The sequence below is a fragment of the Dreissena polymorpha genome, chromosome 6 (assembly GCF_020536995.1).
Source record: "Dreissena polymorpha isolate Duluth1 chromosome 6, UMN_Dpol_1.0, whole genome shotgun sequence".
In the NCBI taxonomy this organism is placed as follows: domain Eukaryota; kingdom Metazoa; phylum Mollusca; class Bivalvia; order Myida; family Dreissenidae; genus Dreissena; species Dreissena polymorpha.
This window is the reverse complement of record NC_068360.1, coordinates 108,681,807-108,705,423: the sequence shown is the minus strand read 5'-3', so window position 1 is coordinate 108,705,423 and position 23,617 is coordinate 108,681,807.

Below are 23,617 nucleotides of genomic sequence, written 5' to 3'. Positions count from 1 at the left end.
TGGTTTAGTGAGTTCCTAAACGTCATTGCTTTTCTGGGGATCGGTAATATACCTTGTGTGAACGTGCGTTGTGTTCTCTTTGGGAAAATGGCTGATGTTAATAAATTTGAAACGGATATTAGGAGACCATTATATCATCAAAGCTTTATTAAATTCGATTAATAAAATAGGAAGCTATTGTAACATGCATACAAAGAAAAGAACGTATTGAAATGAACAAAAAAATACACATAACACTTCATAAATGTGGTTATATTGATATAAAAAGAATACAAGATGATTATCATGTTAATGCAATAAATGAAGATGGTTTGCAACTGGTTTCTACGGTGTTCCGTAAGAGCCCCGTGTAATTGCGCATCTTTGACTCCATGAATACAAGGGCGAAAACGCGATTACTCTCTACGGGGAGTGAAGTCAAGGTGTGATAACATTCAACCAAATACAAACGTATCTGAAGGGTCTACAAGATAAGTATTGATGCAAAGCATTAAAGGGCGTCGGGAATTTCACTGTAAAAGGCACTCAATGAAGTTACATGGAACGATTTTTTTCTACTGTAAATATTAATATATTGGCCGATTATTTTAAACAAAATAGAAAAAGATACTGTTATACCCATTATCAATGACTTTGTGTTATAACCCCCAAATAACCATTATCTATGATTTTGTGTTATAACCCCCAAATAACCATTATCTATGATGTTGTGTTATAACCCTCAAATAACCATTTTCTATGATTTTGCGCTCTAACCCCCAAATATTTCATAAATCATTTTATTTACATTGGTTTCCTTTTTTTACTGGCATCCGTGTGCAGTTTTCATTAATGGAACGGAACTGTGCATCCTGATTTCGCTCATTGAATCGTTTTATCGCGTTCTCACTAAAAGGTCGACAACGTTATCTTCTAAAATCAAGAGGTCGACAACACGATACAACAAGGGGCCCAAACTGAACACTGTTTCTTGCAGGTAACGTTTTGAATGGAAGTTCAAATACATTTTTTTATAGTTGATTTTAGTCCTAAAACATTTTTTGCACAGCGTCTCGTCTTAAAATAGTTATATCAAACAGTTTAATATAGTATTATATGTGATCATATGTTAACGCTGATCGAAAAAAACACTTGTGAGAAACGCATTTTTGATAAATTTTGCATTGGTGTTGAAAATACGACTAAAACAGCCCATACAATAACTAAATTGTTTTAATAATGATATACCAATTAATTATAGGTGATTTTAATGCAAAATATTATAATAATATGCAGCTGTTTCTCAGCAACATTGTTTTTGAAAAATCGAAACGGAGCGGCTTGTTGATAAAATCGAACCGGTGTTACCATCACAGGGCCAATACAATGCATTTTGTCACTTTTAAATTAAAATCATTGGCTGTTAAGAATTTCTCAATGTTTGTTTTCTCTATATTTTGAATTCGTGCACATTTCCAAAGCATTCGTTTTAATTTATAAATATATCAATCAAATTCACTTTTAAGAATGCTTAAGGGTAACAACACAGTTGCAATCCGTGCCTAAACGCAATAATATGTTGGTGTTGGACGCAACAAGTATGGCGACAAAAAGAGTGCGTTGGTGAATACAATAGCTCAACACCTATGGGTGAAAAATCGTTGAAACATATACCATTTCGAATTAATTTATTTTTGAAAAGTAAAAGTCTAAAATTTTGGAGTTCACTATATTGTGTTAATGTTTGTATATAAATGTAAAGTAAATAAAATAAAAGCCTAACGCGCCGTTAAAGTTGTGAGCATTTGGACATTTTAAAAAGGCTTATTTAAAATGTATCAGTTTTGATTATATTTTATATTTTCTCTACACTTATAACTTATATTGGGTTTTGGTACTTATAGTAAATTATCGCGCGTTCAAAGTAAAGTAACTAAATTAAGCTCAGTATATAAGAAAAAGCGTTTTTGATATGTACACTGTACATAGGCAGAGTGATTTTCAATATAATTGCTTGTGGTCTTTTGCTGTATAAACATATATGTATGTACATGCTTTTAGTTTGAAAGCAGGATAATTTGCTACGCTATTATTCCTATATGTTCAAAATTGTCAGTTTTTTTATAGGCAGTAGCATATCGCCTAGATCAACATCCTTTTGAGAGGCTCGGATTAATTGGTATTGATTCATATATCTGTGAATAAGATCTAGCACATATAACCGTAAAGCACTTTCACAATTGGTAAATCGCTGACAAGTTTAATACATTTCCCTCACCGCATGGCACACGATCAACATCAGCATGCATTGTTTTAATTGAACGCATCGCAGCTTGACTGAAAGAACGTCTCCACAATAAAAAAAAGCCTCGGTTATCGATGATATATGTTGCTTAGGCTCTGCCATGCTCCATTTATCGATCAGAACAGAGGAACGGAAATATATTTTGGCACTGAATATTCTAATTCTTTAAAATGTTTGCTTATGTATTTCACACTTGGTATTTTGATATTGCCGTTCAAAAACAAGATTGTGTGCATGTAATTTATAGACGGTAAGCAACAGAATGCACCAATCTGAGAAAATGTTTGATAATAAAATAGCAGCGTGTGCAATTGTGCATGTACCTGCAACCGATTGAAGTTATGACTGTGTTATTTAATACTAAGAAAGTGTTCAAATGTTACTCGTAATGTTTTTGGATATGTTTATTGCAGAGTTTTTTATTGCAAAGTTTGGATGTGATGTTGTGTTTATCGTGTTGATTTCAATAATACTGGATATTAACGCAAATGAAGGTTAGATTGTTTCGCATGTTTCATATTGTTTATATGTGCAGGTTTTATCCGTCTTAATCCGAGCGAAGCGGTTTATTTAGTTTTCAAATAAAAAACATAATAAAAGCATAATAACAAACTGTGTTCGCTGTTTTCAAGCTTTAATCTTTCAAGGTTGGCAAATTGCAACATATATATGCATGCGTTTAAAGAAGCAAGCAATCTGGTACGTTTTTTATTTACCTATTTATCCTATAGACATACAAGTTTCGCTTGTTGATTCGGTGATAAGTAAACAAACTTTAGACCTTAACGCCATTAAAACACTTAATAAACACTTGATCGTCCGTTTTATAAAACGTAACAAAATAATGCTAAAAAGCTTTACAATTACTATGCAACACATACAAAATGTATATACTTTCCATAATATAAACTTGTTTCTACGACCCTTATTTAAGTAATAAACATACGTTGCTTTGAACAATATTTTTGACATTAGTTGTATGCGATCTTTGATTATATATCTTGTGCTGTTAGTATGATGCATATCGAAATAAATCAAGTATTAATAATTGGAATACTGGTTATGTGATATAGAAGGAATGCAAGATACAAACGACTATCAAAAATGATTGAGTCGCGCTCTGACAGTCCGCACATGCTACCTACGAAATACTTTCCCGCTTTTTAAAATGAAGCCACAGTTTACCTGAAACCACACTGTACGCACATGCATTAAGCCCGATTTTCATAGACCGCGGCTCAAATCCATTACGGTCATAATGCTTTTTAAACACCAAGGGCTTGATGATGTTTATGTTATGATTTTTAACGGTAAAGTATGAAATACGTAGATGTTTCTTAATTACAACTATTCTTCCGTTAATGTAAATTATATTGTTATTTTGTGTTAACATCTGAAAGAAACTGTGACATATTGTTATAATTTAAGGAAAAACTTTCAAATAAACAATAATTTTCCCGCGTTATGTAGTTTGTTCTTTTATCTTATGATCACAGGTATTTAAAATTAATGAATACCGCCCACTATTTATGTCCTTTATTAGACTAAAACAATTACGTGTTGATTGAACTTCGTACATTCGCGTTTAAAATACATTTGCTTAATAGATAAAGTTACTAAGAAACTGTACGGTATCGAAATTAAAACTGAACTTGTCTAACAGCTTTTTGAATAATACAACATTTTAACAATTAAATTGTTTCTTAAAAATTAATTTTTTGGATACAACCATCTTGCCACGTTATAAGCTATATAAGGAAGACTCCTAACATATATTTATCACATGCTATACCCTGTTTTCAATGTAATACAACCATTACATTTTTTTTATTACACATGTGTAATACAACATTTTTAAGCCTTTTCATTGGCTTAGTTTTCGTTTATTGACCAATTGCATTTTGTTTTTTTGCTTTGTAAAAGCCGAGGCATTCCAAATGACGTCAGGAAATGAAAACACTATTCGAGATTTATCATTATGTTTGCGTAAATATTTATTTAATTTGCTCATTTAAAATAATGTGATAAAACAGATCTGACACTCGTTGTCATATCATACCATGTTTTATTTAACTCATCCAGGAAATTCGTTCGCTCGCTTACTAACACAATTCCTGAACTCGTTTAATAAAATATGGTATGATGGTACAACTCGTGCCAGATCCTATGTATTTAGTATAAAAGTATTCTTTTCAGTTGCTTATGTTGAGAGCAACTTTGTTTACAATTCTGGCATTCGTAGTACAAACGGCACAAATGCGACAGGCTATGATCAGATTGAATGTTATTTTGAATGTTGTTATATATAAATAAATGCAAACACGAAAACTGACTTTAGAGAAAGCTACGTCGCTCATCATTCATTTATTACAAGTTAAAAGATAAGTATTGATGCAAAGCATCAAAGGTCGTCGGGAATTTCAGTGTAAAAGGCATTCAATGAAATTACATGGAACGATTTTTTTCTATTGTGAATATTAATATATTGGCCGATTATTTTAATCAAAATGAAACAGATACTGGTATAACCATTATCTATCATTTTGGGTTATAACCCCCAAATAACCATTATCTATGATGTTGTGTTATACCCCCAAATAACCATTATCTATGGCCAGAAACACATACCGGTATGCAATGAAGTATCAATAATATCAGTGCTACAAAAACTAACATTTAATAACATGTCTTACAGTGGGCGACTCATATCCGTGAGATGTTAGCCGAGTGGGCATATGCAATAATGCATCTAGATATGGTTTACGAGACGATTTACTCGAACTTATGTCTTACGGGCGGAATTGTGTATCTTTCGTTATTTCGAATAAGACGGTTTTACAATTTTCGTAATAATGATTGCACAATGCAATTATAGATCCATCTTTCGTATATACGAATGACTGCATTTTCACAGAACGCAAACGCCCAAATATTCCATAGTTCATTTTATTAACATTGGTTTCCTTTTTTTTCTTGCATCCGTATGCAATTTTCATTAATGGAACAGAACTGTGTAGGTTTAAAAAAAATCTGCTTCATCTCACAATATGCGCATTGATAGTGTCACCTAAAAAAGTTCATACCAAAGGGTCCATACCACCTGGATAGTTATACGTGTCGCGCCTCGCGTTCTATATGTGGTTCTTAAAAAAAACTCCGAGGAGTGGGGGGACTCTAGGGAAACGGGTTGCTGGGAAACAGCTCCTCCTTGATAAGCGGTTGCTTCCTTTATCACAACTCATTGTTACAATCAATAATACGTGTCGCGCTTCGCGCTCTATATGTGTTAGGGATAGTACTTAGGGCCTATGATAGACAACCATAAACAACAACAAAAATACATGCAAAATAGATGTGTTGTTTGCATTTATTTTTTAATATAAAAACACGTGTATTTTTTTATAAGATATTTAAGAGATGTAAGAAATTTTAATTAACGTTGTCACCACGCGGCATCCATTAATTTTAATAAAAATGCGCAGCGTTGTATTTAGGTCGCATTAAAACGCAGTATTTTAAAATTGTATTTAAAATAATATAAATATATATATATAATATAAAAGGATGCTTCCCGCCTGGGAATCGAACCCAGTAACTCCGGGTCGCTAGGCGGACACCTCATCCACTACACCACGCCGATTGTTGAAAGTTTAGGACAAAAATGTTGAGTATTTATTTAAAGTTTCACCGGTTCGGTTTTTTGCCCAGTCCCTGTGATCTTTTATTAGTGCCCAATCACTGTGTTTAGCTATTAATTAAAAGAATTAACTTTGCATTATTGGCAATAAATGTTGTAATAAATATAATAGGCACACATGCAGTACTTATTTACACTAATTTACACAAAAAATCACCACTATGCACGATATTCTTAAAACAAAAAATATACATTGATCCGTACAATAACTGCTCCTCCCATAAGCGAAAAAAATGCATTACATACTAGTCGCCGCTCTCCAGAGCGACGCAAATAAAAATGAATGTTGCTTATGAATGCATGCGCAGTTGTTATATTGAAAAGTGTGTGCCTACAATGTATTTAAAAGATCTTGACTAAATTCATTATTGTGATATATCAGTGCACAGAAAACAGTTTTATTACTCAATGTTTTCCCCGATTTACCATTTTTATCATTTGGCTGTTAAGCGTTTTGTGAGGATGTATAAATATTGTGTTTCTGCAATAAAATATGTTAACCTTGCATAATTGTATGAAAACGTTGAATTAAAGTAGTGATACAATTCGTTCGTATGTCCCAAAGTAATGAACTATTTACGAACTCGTCTTGCACGAAATTTTATCGATATAAATTGTACATCCAAAATATAAAAATAATCAAAAGTAAAATGCATACATGATGATGATGATGGTGATGATGATGATGATAATGATGATGATGATGATGATGATGATGATGATGATGATGATTATTATGAAGTAGAAAAAGAAGAAGGAGAATAAGAATAAGATGATGATGATGAAAAAAAATTATTGATAAACCTATCATAGTGCTAGTGTATTTAATTTTAAATTCAATAATGGAGTCGACTATTTCGCTCGGTCGATTGTAAGACGTGTTTGGCCATCTATCTTGTTTTATTGCAAACGGCTTCTATTTTAATTTAATTTATGTGTGAGATTACTTGCAATGTTAATCAAATTAATTATATTTCGATCAAAATGGCTACAGCTTTTGCCCATGCAATTGTTTGTGCTGCGTTGATAGAACACGTTAAATCTGGTATATGAACTTATGTCAACGGCAGTGAAACGTAAATACTGAACTTTTATTTCAAATTTTAAATTCAAACAATCAGAAAAATCAGTTGATATTCTCCCAGTTATCAAACAGAGAATAGCTATAGAATTATTAAAATAAGATGAAGTTTGCTTTTATATGCTAGAAATTTCATAATTAAATTTTGCAAAGTACAGTTTATAGGTAATCTTTAAAATATCTTATTTTCGGATTGGTGTTAATATTTCAAAATGATATAAAGAAAGTCACAACGATTTTCAAATCTTATAATAAAACTCACATTGTTCAAAGTATTGATAGCTAATTGGAGCAATACATAAACTAGTTCTGCATTTACTGATTTAATACTATTTTTCATGCGAGACTTCATCATAGTAAATCGTCCACCGCACCATGCAAGCACGCAATTAACGTATGTGCATGCAGTCTCGGCGCTGTCAAATCAGTATAGAACCTAATCAGCTGCGAGATTAAACGTCTTCGAACATCCGTCGTAGCAAATGTCATGGAGACATTATCATTGTCTGGACATAAACTTGTGTAAACGAAGATTGTTTTATACGGAAGTTTCTAATGACTGTTATTGGTTTCTTGAGACATTATTAATTTGTTTAAAAACAAATTATTTTTATACCAAAACGCATGTATTGAAATATGTTATGATGCACAGGAACCACAATAAGCGTAATGCTGTGTTTCTACAGATGTGTTCTTTTATATGTGCTTATTTATTTTTACGCCCCCACGTAGTATGAGTAGGTGTGCGAGTCAATAAACATGACACGTGCCCGTCCACAAGTAACTACGCAACTAACGAAACATGTGTTTTGAATTCCTCGTTAAATAATCGGTCTAGAATGCAACAGATGAAATATCCTTAAGAAAGGAAGCATGGCTGCGACAGGTTGTGACAATTATGGTCCTCTGTTTTCTTCTCCAAACAGGGAATATAGTCTAAATAAAGTGTTATCAAATCTTCTTTAACTACATAGAATATCTCGCTCAAACTCGAAAACTAGGTATGAAAAGCGTATGCAAGTGATTTTTTGTAGTCATATTCATTCTCAAATCGCTTATAATATGAATGTTTCTATATGGATAATAACGATAATTAGTAGGCTAATGCTTTGCAAATAAAATAGGATTAGGATAAAACGATAAGCATTTTGACAAGAGAAAACCCTTTCAACCTAAAAAAACATGTTTTTCTGAACTTTTGAAATACGCCATTTCATAAACTTTGTTTGACGACGTGTGCACTAAAATGATCGTTACGCTTAACTGATATAACTTATATTATATGACAAAATTACGAACATACTTTTATATCATTAACTGATTTGTTAATCAAAACATTCCTTTATAAGGTTATTATTTAATATCTCACATCCTTATAGAATGTTATCTGCATAAAATTCTGCGAATCCCATATCTGCATATTTGTTTTCGAAAGTAAATATCGATTTGCTAAAACATTCCAATAGTTATGTTCATATTTCGTAGAAAGAATTAACTTAACAGGTTAATTTATAAGCTTTAAAACCCACATAAGGTATATAAATACATTTCGCTCCAAGCGGTATTTTTTAAATTGAAACAAATACTTAAATTGAGGAAAAACAACAATAAAAGGTAAATGAATCGAATGGTTACTGTAAATAAAATATTTCGAAAATATGCACTTATGATGAAATAGTTGAACATATGAACAAAGAAAAGTGTGACCATGCGAGATAACCCTATAGAAATGTTCCGTATCATTGATCCAATATACACATATGAAATTATTGTATATGAGTTGTATTCAGTGTTGTGTATTTAAATACACAAATACAACACAGTTCATTAGGGCATAGTGTTCCAATAGCAATTATTTTATAATTTAAAGGGTTTTAATTTGAGTAAGTATCAACGATTCGGGTATGTACAATAAATGATGTTTCCCAGTTTGAATGTATGTGCTAGATTATTGAAAACTGCATAACACATTATGTATTTATTCAATAATTGTACAACATAAATTAACATCTTGCTGACCCAATTTATTCATTTAAAACTCTTCCTATATGTGTGGCCTGCTAATTCCATTGCGCCGAAAGCACGATTATAGCTAAACGTGGGTGAGACAAGAATAGTTCATCCGTAGATAAGGACATCATCATGGGTGTTTTCATAATGATAACAGTCTCAAAGTGTTATATACCTTTGCTAGATGCTTAGATTCAATCGTCTTTAACAGAAAATGTATGTGATCTCGCAGGTAATACTTTTAAAGTAAGCGAAAAAATAAAAGAAAAAATGTCCCAAAATTACGTTATTGTTGTGGAAATTAACTGCTAATCATATGTTGCCGATATATGAAATATTATATAAAAATGCCGCATTCTACGATATTCATGTACACTATATTGTATTATTTAATAATTTGAGCAGCATTAATGTTGGGAAATGACCTTCTTCTAACTAAATAACAATGAGGTTGTGTAATACAAATATACATTCGGTGCCCTATCTTGATAATTTATTAGACATGAACACATTCGTAATTAAAAAGGTTTTTGATTGTTTAGAAAGAAAGATGTTTAGTTATTAAGATATACCTATAGCGATTGCTAACTCTAGCAAAAAGGGTAATTCGCCAAAATTAATGTCATTAAATCACGAATAGATCGATACAATGATATACGTTTAATTTGAAATAATGATCAAGTTATACAACCCATTGTATTCTTGATAATATATTATAACCTTTTGGATAAGTTACGAATGCAGACATTTAAAAAATAATAACACTAATGAGATGGAACGAGTACTAATACGCGCATACGAATGCCAATAACATTCTGTATTGTAATGCAATAAAAGACTTCATGAAAAAGTTTCAACTCCTATCAAACGAGGTAATTTACGTATTGGCCGTGTGAATTTTCATTTTGAAGGAAATTGATGGTGACATGAACAGAACAAAACTAATTTAACCTCTGGTAGAGGTATTGTACGGACATTGCGGGCATTAGTAGACGAGATTCCATGATATAGGATACATTATAACTTCTTTAAACAGAGTGTTTGACCAGCACATTTGTGTAATTGTTTCCTTGCTTAACAAACACCGTTGAGCCAAAAGGATGTATCATAGAAAATACACATTATCTTTAAGTTGCTTAACAGGTGAAAATACATGCTACTCCTTAGTGACAATCATGAAACGACGCCATGTTGTAAGTCAGTTCCAACTAAACTCACTAACGCACAGATAGCTCCTGAACGCATGCCCCCTCCCCACTGAATCAACTAAAACGTAAACACTTGAACAATTAATGACGTTCTGATTCTATATTTTTTATCAATATATATTGCAAAGTAATTTCAGAGATGACAGTACCCTGGTGCGTTTAACACGTGAACGTTGAGTTGGCTGTGAGAATACGTATAACAGTTCAGCCTTAGTGCAATCCTACTTGACACAATCAATGAGCCAAAAGGATGTATCATAGAAAATACACATAATCTTTAAGTTGCTTATCAGGTGAAAATACATGCTACTCCTTAGTGACAATCATGAAATGAAATGAGAATGATGCATGTTTGCAGATCATCAAGTAAACAATGATTTTTTGCTGAATAAAATAACTACCGAACCGGGTAAAAGTTTTAATGACAATAACAATGATAAATATTACCTGGTATCCAGCTTACGTAAGAAAAACGTAATACAAATATACCTAACAATCTTTCTGTATTAACATACAATAATGCATGTACAGTAATGTATCCATTTAAAAAACAAAACAAAAACAAATTAAAAAAATAAATAGCACAAACCCTTTTCAAACTGTAAACGCGTATAAAAAACGCATGTGCAGTTAGGGGGGGGGGGGGTCAAATCGTTTATATTATATCCCGATGTATAGCAGAATCATTATAATTGTTTTTACTTACATAGCATTCGTACTTTAAACATAACGCTTCATACGGGAAGGCATGTCTAGAGAAACCAAACTTGCAGACTGATGAGTTTGGTCAAGTCATTACCAATCTAATTGCCTTCGACTTCGATTTGCTTTGCTACGGTAAGTCGATAAAATCATAATATTATTTTTGTTGACGTTACAGCACAAACTCTATTTTTACAAGATTAACGTCGGTGGAATGACAATGAGACCTTGTCGGAGAAATTATTGGTATATGTTTAATATATACTCAATTACTTGTCTATCGTTAGATGACCCGGGTTATTTTAATTACTTAGTTAAATACCTGTTGGTGCTTTATCATAATAACGAACAGAAATTTATACAATACACTTTAAGTTTATTAGTTTCATTGCATTTTATCAATTTCAGTACAAAACAAAACATATTTGCAATTATTTCCCTAAACATGAATAAGTTTCACTTATTTGGGGATTATTTCTTTAGTTCTGGTTAGTATCACACGGTAAGCATAACATTGGAATACATACTTATTGTATTTACATAATGGATGTTTCAATCGATCTTTACAATCAACGTTGTGTTTCAAGTATCGTGCGTTTTCGTGTGTATTATTTCTTTGTTATAATTTAAGATTCCGTAAATCGCACGAAACAATGATTTTAACACCAACAGTTCCCAAAACGCAAGTCTTTCTTTTATATTTTTGATACACATATTAAACACAGTTTACGTATTTTAACTGTTTTATAAGACAATATTTATGTTTAATCATAGAGCGATTATATTGTGTCTAGAAGATTGTATCTGTTATGTCGCCGATTCAGATCTCTTATATAGTATGTAGGTAAGACTAACAAATACATGCACATGTACCTTAACAAATAGCATTGTTCCCACTTTATCCCATAAACTACTCGGTCGGGAACCAGTATACAAGTTCACAGGTTTAGGTCATTTACCAAGGACACGCCTTCCTTGGTCATGTACAATTATGTTTACTTGTTCGGAATTTCTACTTTTAAAGTTAAAGCGTTTTAATAAAAAAAAATAATATATCTTCTGAATGATACTTGACAATACCTTGTAATTGGATATTAAACTAAACGAATTGTATGATGTATTGTGCACACAAAGACAACAACCTACTTTTCTTGAGAATGTATGACAACACCAGAAACAAAATTGTTATTTGGGCAATTCAAGAATAGTGTTTCTATGTTGCGTTTTATTGCACTTAAATGTCGGAATTCATAATGGTTTAGATATTCAAATACCCTCAGTATTACATCAAAGATTACACGAGAATGAACACACACATGCACAAAGAACATTCAATTAAAAACATCATTATTCTAGAGATTTTTTTATTTTGAAACCGTTTCAAATATGATTTGACTAACTTTTGACATGAAACTCCAGTTGAATCAGCAGGTGGTGAAAACAATTTGTTAATATTCAAACATTAAAAACGCATTAATTGCATATTATGTGCATACGTTAACTCTGTTCTTAAATTTATCAAATAAATAGACCATCAAACCATTCTTTTGCAAAAAAAACCACCATTATACAACGTGCAAGTCATTGTGGGATTTACATTCTAAAAACAATTAAATTCCTCCACATTAGCAAATATTTTTTACATGCGCATTCGGGCGTCTGTTTCGGTGCTCACTTTAGCTGTTATTAACAATAAACAACACAACCGGTTTGGAATGGATGCCCGTCTTGGTTTGAAGAGGTTGTTTTCATTTCTCTACATTAAAAAAGACAATGCCAACAGCCATTATAGTTACGGAAGCACAGTATAAAAGGTTCTTATCAACAAATATATACCTCTATACTTCTTAAATATATTGATATGTTCTTCTCACCCCGAAAAAAAAACGCAACTGAACCATAATGTGTACACGATTCGCTTTTTGTTGTTGTTCTCAGCTGCTACAATGTGTTTCTTTTCTTTTTCGTAAATAATAATCTTTTCTGATGGACTCCATGCAGTTAAATAATCATTGTATCATTATTTATACCATTACATTTTAAGCCTAAAACATGTAGTATAAAACTGCGGAATCACGTAGTCTTCATAACATTAAATGACTGAATATTACTTTCTTTGAATTGAAACGTGTGTCTTTATTAAATCCTTAGTTCGTATATGTACTTAAACAATTAGGTAAACTCGTCGCGACTCGTTTAAGTACAGGAAGTTTGCTTATAGATGAGCAATATATATGTCAAAGACACTCGTACTAGTGTTTTCATTTGTCAACGTATGCATACCATGAATACTTTTCTGTCTAACATTTCTTTACAGTTTGTTAATAACTTTCTTGGTTATTCAACACCGGTTTTATAGTTTGATTTTCCCCCGTTTTCAGTAGTATTTCACTTATATCACGGCTCCAGTTTACCATCTCACATTTGGTATGGGATTACTCTCTTACCAGTGACTGAAAACTGCCCAATTGAAATCAAAGGTGTGGGCAAATCATCGTAGAAAGATAGTGTGAACAATCTCAACACAAGTTATGTGGTCGGGCCGGGGATCGTGTGAACAATCTCAACACAAGTTATGTGGTCGGGCCGGGGATCGTGTGAACAATCTCAACACAATTTATTTCGCAATTCTTGGTTTGTCGTCCAGCGCTTTACCGGTTAATTATTAAGATAAACATAACATTTTCTTTATGTCTTAATTTTAATATTTTAATCTTGAATTGTTATTACTTTTTTAACATTATCATCATTTTTAAAATAATTACAACTGACACGCCTGGTAACGGTAAGATATAACAATGTGCAAACAATGTCCAACAGTTACGAGTAAGAATTGCGATAAAATGCGGAATTCTAACCACATGTTCTATTATGGTCAGCAAAAGGAATGCGATTCGGGTCGGATTCAAAAGAAAAATCTATATTAAATACAAATGTAAAACCATAATGTCTGAGGTCGAATAGCATTGATCTGATGGGAAGAACATTTCTCCAAGTAGAGAATATTCGAGAGAAATCACAACGACTCACATCTTCAGTTTCCATTGTCTTGTCAATTATGTATCCCCGGAAATACAACTTATGATTTTAAGCGTATCCGTTTTTGGGATTCATAATTTGGTTTACCGGGCGTGACTTAGGTATAATACTTTTATGACATTTGTTGCGAACCTTCTGTACTTAACACAAATTGTTTGTATATTTTGTTGATGGGAAGAGATAACACCATCACTTGTCTTTAGGGAATACTTCTTTATTTTCAGATGGATTGCGTGCGAATGATACACAAATTATTAAGAAAACCCGTCGTTGAGAGTTTTTATTAAACAACGCAAACCCAAGAAAAATATGTCAGTAAAAAATCAGGTCAAATATAAACGAAGTGTACCCCCAATAACAGAAGCAGAATGTTCAGCATCACAAGAGCGTCCTTCATTTTAAGTTACAAATGGCGCGCCAACTGAGCTCAGAACACAAACTCGTGACAAAGACGAACATAAGATTTGAGGCCATTGGCTTATGAAGACAAATCAGATTTATTACGAGCGTCTGAGAGAAAATCATTTTGATGATTGACCTCTTTGGCAGTGCACAGCTAAGACTATTCTTTATAAATGTCATGATCGATTATGGAAAACGTGTATTGTTATATAATCTTGTTCTTTATAAATTGAAAATGTAAAACCATTTTTAAAGAGGTGAGTCATGTTAAATATTTAAAAAAGGGAGAGTTTCAAGCGCTATTGTAGATTTTTTTAACACAGCAATCACATATGATAGTGGTAAATGTGAGTGTTTTCGAGCCTTTCCATTCACCATAGAAGGCAAATCACATATCAAATGATATTGAAACTGGATTTGTTTCCATAATAAATCAATACTGCTCTAATATTAAACATTGCTTTTGGCTTGGTTGAGATGTCGATTTTTTTTAAATGACAGCGAATTATTGCACGACGCAATATCGTTGGTATTATTTTATAATAACTATCAATAATCAATCATCGGCCAATACAAATCCTATCACGTAGGTTATGTAAAATAAAACGAAAATTACAATATGAGAAGACAACGAACTTTTCCAACTTGCTTTTATTTTATAAAGCAAATGCCCAAGTTCAAATGAGCTTGTTTGCGGACTGAATGCAAAGAGGTTTAGACCCCAAAGGCTTATCAGGGACAATTTCCGTTTTCCGCTTCTATGTAATGTTTCTTTAAAAAAAAAGATAAAGGTAATCTGGAACGATTAAGTGCGCACATAGATTAACCCGATTTCCGATTGCCCGACTCATATACATTATAGATCACTACACACAACATGCTACCATTAATACACATGATGTCAGCCGTGGTTACAACCTAACAAATGTCTTTGCACTATCCATGGGGTTAAATCGGGTTTAAAGGCATCTTAAATGTCACATTGATGATTATGATTATGACTTCTGATACCTTATCAGGCAAGGCATTATCTTTTCCAACCGCTAGTCACGTTAACCCTGTTGTAGCGACATTGGAATGGTAAACGCAAATCGTTAAGCTCAAATCAGTTGTAAATGCATCTTAAGCATTACACTTTAATTGGAGATCAAGAAACATTATCATGCAAGAAAGTATTTGTATATAATAATATAGACCACAGCGGAATTCGACATCGGGCCATAAAGAAAAAAAGTCTACCGCTTAAACGTTTTGACCAAACAACTATTAATATTATATGTTCCGTTTTGAAGCATATGCAAGCGAGACACTTGTTAGCACAAAATGTATTCAACACACCAGGAGTATTTATAATTATTCAATCATTTCGCGTACGTTGCAATATATTATGTTATGTATTTCAAGCGGCGATTGCACATACAAAAACAACCTGTATCAGTATATGTCTATATCAGCAAAGTAAGCTTGATCTTTTGTTTGAAGTGTTCCTTTTTAAAAATGTGTGTCAAACTCAATTGAAATTGGTAATTCTGTTTATTAGTCCTATTAATCAGTTATAAATAAAGTTTCCGTTGAATCACTTGATTGTTTCCTGTGGTATATTCAAGAAGCATTGCAGACTTACGGTCGGAATTATTGACATTGCGATAGCTATATACCTCTTTTTATAAAGTGAATTTAAGATTGCTAATGTTTATGATGCAAAATTCATTCGTTCTAGCATGACAATATATCCATTCCGTGTGAACAAACTATACTTTGCAAATGACCATTCTTACCGATTTAAATCATATTGACTGGTCATGCATGATATACAGAATATGTTATGTCAACGCTCCTGATAAGCGTACGTATGCATACCATGTTGACTATGATCCAATAGCATAAATTGCAAATTAAAAGAAAATGAACATTGTTGTGGAAAAAACGACGATTAATGCATGATGGGGCTTATTTAAACACACGCACGACAATACAACTGCACTGCACTGGCTAATCTTGGACAACACTTTTCCCACGAGCTGCAGAGTCCGTTTTGCCCGATCGTGGCTTTTGCTGTGTAATGAGTAATGAGTCTTTGAGAAAGCTTCATGCTCATCAATTATTTAACATTTTATTGAGCGTTGATTGTGTCAAATTGAGTGCTATTGTTAATCGGTATTTTTAAGTATTTGCCAAATTATAACATTCAGCAGTCTGAAGTCAATTTTAGAATTATTTCATGATATATGTTTTACTGCTGTAATAAATTGTGTTTGTCAAACATAGTTTTGTTTCCCAGTGTGTTTTGATTACTTTACGTATCATTAAAATGAATGACCATTTCAAACACGTTTCGCAAAATTCTAAGAGCATGACATATGGACCAGTTTGTCGATTGTTGCATTATGAAAAAATACATATTTATCAGCGTACAGCCATAAAATCTTATTTTGCGATAAATCTGACCATGCTCAGGGTCCACAAAACCTAAATAAACGAATAAATTCTGTGTGGGTTTGTTGTTTTTATTATAAGCTTATTTAAAAATACGCGTTCATATTCAGGCCGGATTAAGCTGTTTTGGGGCCAAGGGTGCACATGTTACGGGCCCCCCTTCCCTCTGGTTCCCTTCTGTTTATTCAAAATCATACTTGATACTACATTTACAAAGATCAGACGACTTGAATTTGTACACAGTTGACAGTTACATTATAAATATAGGAACACAAGATAAACAATGGATAACTATTAAAAAACGACTTTTGCAAAACAAATAAATACTAAGCGAATGGGTTTTTGTTACAAATTAAACAAAGATTAAATAAACAATTCTTAAATGGTTGTATGTTATGCTTATAACAACATATACTCGCAAATTACAAGAGTTATGTAATAAGTAATGATAATTACTAGGAATCAATAAGGAAGTTAACTCATAATTATGAACCGCTTATTCTTGTTTTAATGCCAAACAATAGGTTCACAACGTCCTGTCTCAAAATGTTTTTTTTTATCAAATTTTTGTTTTACATTTAAATATCATATTATATGTGATCATGTGTAAACGCTGATCGAAAAATACTGCCAGACAGCCTATATGAGATGTTTTGTAATTGTGTTGCAAATACGACTGAACACAGCCCACACAATAACTTAATTGTGTTGATAATGATACAACACTTAATAAGATCTGAATACCATTGTTAATTTGTTATGTACTATAGGACGACGATGGTATGCATCTATTTCTCAGCAAAATTTGTTTACAAATCGAAACTGTGCGGCTTGTTCATTAAATCGAACCGGTGTTACCACCTGATGTTCAGCTGGTTATCAGCAGTGGTCGAGCTATATCTGATAATACATACACGCCTTCACATCATCATACACACGCCTAATAATGTTTCTGTTTTATGTTTCTTGCTGTATTTTATAGGCAATCGGTCACTTTTAAATAAAAACAAGTGGCGGTTAAGAGCTAAGAATGTCTCTTAATTTTTTTTTTTTACTCCACATTATGAATTCCAGCACATTTCCGAAACATTGACAGCTGAGAGTGTCTCTGATTTTGTGTTTTACACCACATTATTAATTAAAAAAAACATTTGTGTTAATTTTTAAATTTATTGATCAAATTCACTCATAAGAATTAATAAAGGTAACATAAAAACGTGAAATCATTGCCGAAAAACAATATGTTCGTGTTGGAAGTAATTATTACGTCGACAAATAGGGTGCGTTGGTGAATCTATTTCCTTAACACTAAAACAGGAAGTAACGTTCAAACCGTAACCTTTTCGAATAAACTTATTTTTGAAAAGTAAACATCTTAAATGTGGCGTATTGTAATTGTTCTTAAAATTGCATATACATTGTATGTTAACCGATTCAAACATAAACACCGTTAACATTTGAAGCATCTGATCAGGATCTTTGTAAAGTCAACATTTAAAATCAGTTTTGAAATATATTTGATATTTTCTCTACTCTTATATTAGGCTTAAGGTAATAGTTAATTATTGCGCGTTGCAATACTAAAGTAAGCTCTGACAGTATATTGGAAAAGCGCTTTGAAAAAGTAAACAGTGCATAAGCTAAGTGATTGTCCATTAAAAATTTTGATGCGTTGCCGTAGACACATGTGTGTATGCCAAAATGTTTATTTTGAAACCAGGTTAGGAAACTTCAATAATATTCCAATATTTACATTGTGTCAGCTCTTTTTATAGGCAGTAGCATACCTCTATAAATAAGGACACAAACAACTATATGACAACATTCCTTTGGGAGTCAAGGATTAATTGGTATTGATTCAAGTTTCTGTGAAGTAGTCTTAGCACATATAATCGTATAGCACTTTAATAATTTGTACATCGCTGGCAGGTTGAAGACATTTCCCTCGACATTTCCCTCCCCGCATGGCAAACGTTCAACATCAGCCTGCATTGTTTGAACTGAACGCATCACAGCTTGACTGAAAGAACGTCTCCACAATGAAGAAAGACTCGGTTATCGATGATATATGTTGCTGAGGCTATGCCATGCTCCATTAATCGATCAGAATAGAGCAACAGAAATATATATTTAGGCACTGAAATTTGAAATTCTTAAAAATATGTATGTAGAGTTTATGCAATTTGTATTTTGATATTTCCGTTCGAACACATAATTATTTCCATTGTATGCATTGCAGCTTAGCAACACAATACATCAATTTTAAAAAATGTTTAATGATTGTACCGTTTTAAATGTACCTGAAGCCGATGAAAGTTATGACTTTGTAATTTAATTCTAAGACGGTGTTTATTTGTGATAAGACATGTTTTTTCGATGATTTAATTGCATGGTTACAAAACCCTTCGGAAGGGGTGTGGTGTTTATCGTGTTGATTTCAATAATAATGGATACTTACGCAAATGATGATTAGATTGTTTGGCATGTTTCATTTTGTTAAACCTCTCTAGGTTGGCAAATTGCAACATATGCGTGCATACCTTTCAATGAGCAACCAATCTATTACGTATTTTATTGACCTATATATCTTATGGAAATACACGTTTCGTGTGTTGAGTCTTTGATCAGTTTAAATATTTCATACCTAAACGCCATTGAAATGCATGTTTAAAATAAACCCAAGTTGTTGTGTCAGGCGCAATGTATAAAAAATATAACTGACATTATTATATTGTAATTCTTGTGACATATTTGAATAATATATGATTTAGATGATTTTATATTTGATTCAATGCGTATAGATAACAAATCATTTTACGTCGATGATCGTTAATAAAAAGTTTATAGTTGATCGCCCAATTTCATATGAACAAAGGATATAAAACGAGAAGACAAATAATGCTCAACGCTTTACAATTACAAAGCAAAAAAAATATATGAATATGCTTTTCATTATAAACTTTTTCCTGCGATTATGCAATACAATATGTTTACCTTCCATAATTATAATAACATATTGAAGTTGTTTTGTGATGCAGTTCGTTTGTTCCAAAGTCATAAACCATTTATACAATCCGCGTGTATGACACTTTATCGGTATAAGGTCTACATCCAAAAGATAACAATAATAAAAATCTTACTGCATAAATGGAAATGATGCTGCTGCAGATGATTATTTAGTTTGTGCATTTTGATAAACTTTATACCACTTAGTCACTTTGTACATCTTCCTTTACATCTTATAAAACGTTCAATTTGGACTGTAATACGCTTTACACTTTATATCTTTTTTATTATGCAAACATAACAATAGCATATAAAGAATTACGCGACAATGCATTGTACAGCTGCGGGAGTTTTATAAAAAACTCCTATTCAAGTAATCGACAATTCATGACTTGGATGTCTGGTACCTTGAAGTGCATTGATAATATATTGACAAACTTATCATGGTTTTGGCGCATTTCACGTATATGCAATAATAGAGTCAACTATTGCGCTCGGTTGATTGAAAGACTTGTTTGGCCATATATCATGTTATATTGTAGACTGCTACTATCTTACTTTAATGTTACTATTGCCTTTTAATGTGGCACTTCATGATACGAGAATGTGAGGAATGTGTGAGTCTACTTACATTTTGCTAATCACATTAATATTGTTCGATCAATATTGCTACAGCTCTTGCCCAAACAATTGTTTGTGATGCGTTATTTGAACAAGTTAAATCTGGTATATGCTAACTGATGCTGACATCCTGTGAAATGTTAATACTGAACATTTTTAAGTCAAACGATCAGGAAGAATAGTTGTAAGTATCTCAGTAATCAAACATAACATAGCCACTGACTTGAGATAAAGGTTGCTTTTATATTCTAGAAATTTCATATTTCATTTGAAAAAAGGTACACGTAATAAAAATAATCCACTTTAAGGATTGGTTTAATAATGTCAAAGTGAAAGAGATACATAACAGCAACTTTCAAATCTAAAAATAAAAATAAAACTTTTTTAAAAGGAACAATCAATAAACATATAAAGTGAACTATTTTACCTCTGTTCTTTATCCAGTTCTATTTTTCACACGAGAAACCAGAATAGTAAATCAATGCACCACGCAAGCACGTCATTAGCGTACGTGAAAGAAGTCTTGACGCTGTCAAGTCAGTATAGAATCTAATCAAGTGTGAGATTATACGTCATAAGATATACTTTGAAGAAAATGTCGTGGAAAGTTAAGCGATACCTTCAAGAAGTATGTTTGTTTAAAACGGATTTTTTTTATGTTTTACATTGATTTCTATACACATTTTGCATTTGTTAAAAAACATATTTTTTTTCGAACAAAACGCATGTGCCGAAATATTTTTGGATGGATAGAAACCACAATACCCGATATTCTATGTAACGACATATGTATTTGCTGATATGTATACATTTATTATTTACTCTTTCAGGGTGTATAAATCATAACACATAGCACATGCACGTCCGCACGTGCAACTAACGAAACTTGTGTTTAGATTTATTTAAATAGTCGGTCGATCTTGCAAAAACACTTTCATCGTTGAAAGGTCTTTATGTTAAGATGATCATTGAGAAAGAAAGTCTGGCAGCAACAAGTTTTGACAGAATAATGGCCCTCTGTCTTAATCTCTAATACGTGAATATGGTCCCAAAATAAAGTTTTCTATACTCATCTTAAATTACCAAACACATCTCGTTAAAAAACTCTCTCCTTCGAATGTACCGAACCGATAGTTGCGACAAAATTGGACAGATTAATGGTCGCCTGGCTGTTTCCGTTATATAATACATTGTTTCAAATGTGTGTGCATGTGTTTTTTTTGTGCGTGTGCGTGTATGTGCGGGTGTGCGTGCGTGCGTGTGTATGTGTGTGCTTTTGTAGGTACATGCTCGTTATGGAAAGTTTTTTGAACGCGATAATTTATAGTCTTTGTTACCATTGTAGAATATGGAGTTGATTTGTCCGTGTCTGAACAAATATAAGTATATATAACACATTTATTTTTGAAAATAAAAACTTACATTTTAAATATTAAGTTACTGAATGGTTGTCCCATACGCAAGAGTGTATATCAGTACATACTAAAACCATAACATAATTAATTGTATAGTTACACTGAAGAAGGCATGCATAAAATATTGATAACCAGTACTAAATGCAAGCAACAAATTCAATTAATCAAGAACTGACGTTATATTAGTATGTAAAATACAAAAGGGATATAAATAATAGAAATAATAAACTGCAAACAAGAAAATACGAGAATTGAGTAGTTGTTGTTAATAAATTTATAATGTTATCGAAATTTATACCAATAGTCTTTGTTACCATTATAAAATATGGAGTTGATTTGGCCGTGTCTGAACAAATATAAGTATATATAACACATTTATTTTTCATAATTAAAACTTACATATTAAATATTAAGTTACTGAATAGTTGTCCCATACGCAAGAGTGTATATCATATCATATCATACTAAAACCATAACATAATTAATGGTATAGTTACACTGAAGAAGGCATGTATAAAATGTTGATAAACAATACTAAATGCAAGCAATAAATCGATACCCGATCAAACTTGTATGTTCATCGATATGTAAATATGTACTTCAATATCACATCATATTATACAAACAAACACAATTTCGGTGTTCATTTATTTGAGAACAGTATTCATATATGATTTTTGTTATCCAAAATTGCATAACATATAGTGTATTCAGAAAAATGTAGATAATTTGAAAATAGTATACGAACTAAAAACAAGTTTTCCCTTTGTATCTGTATGAGTTCGTAAAATGTCGTCACAGATTATCCTGCGCAATCCGCAAGATAATCTGGGTCGACACTTTTAAGGAATGTGTCATCGTATGAGAAATTTATTCTCAACACAAATGTAGTCTTTTTTTTTTTGAAGTGAATATCGTTTGCTTTAAGCATTACCCTAGTTATGAACGTATTTCGTAAAATCAATGTACCTAACAGGTAAATTTGGGATTTGTTATAAGCTACACAACTCATATTTGAAGCTAAAATACGCTCAAATCGGTATTTCTTGAAAAGATATACAAATACTTAGATTAAAATATACACTTATAGCATTAGTGGTTATAATTTGAATTTAGTGTTGTGTACTTAAAGTGAATTAATTACACAAATACAACACAGTTCATAAGCGCATAGTATTAGGATTGCAGTTATTTTACATTGTATAGGACTTTACTTTGAGTAAGTATAAGGCTTAAGGCATACCATCGGAATAAACGATTCAGGTATCACAATTAATGATGTTTCCATGTGTTACTGTATTAGCTAGATTATTGACAACTGAATTACAAATTATATATTTATTAAATAATGTATATTGTTTTATATATATGAGCCATGTAATATATTGATATATAATAATATATATATGCTTTTCTGATCCAATACATTCATTTACAAATCTTATTATATGTTGTGGTCTGTTACTGCTATTGCGCCGAAAGCACGATTATAGTTAAACGTGGGTTAGATAAGATTGGTTCATTCGTAGATAAGGACATCATCATGGGTATTTTCATAATGATAACCGACTCAAAGTGTTATTTACCTTGGCTAGATGCTTAGGTTCAATGGTATTTTCACAGAAAATGTAGGTCATTTAGCACATTGTACTTTTATACCTTTTGTCACTAATTTACTATTTTGTATTTAACTGTTTTTATTGCTATATATAAAAT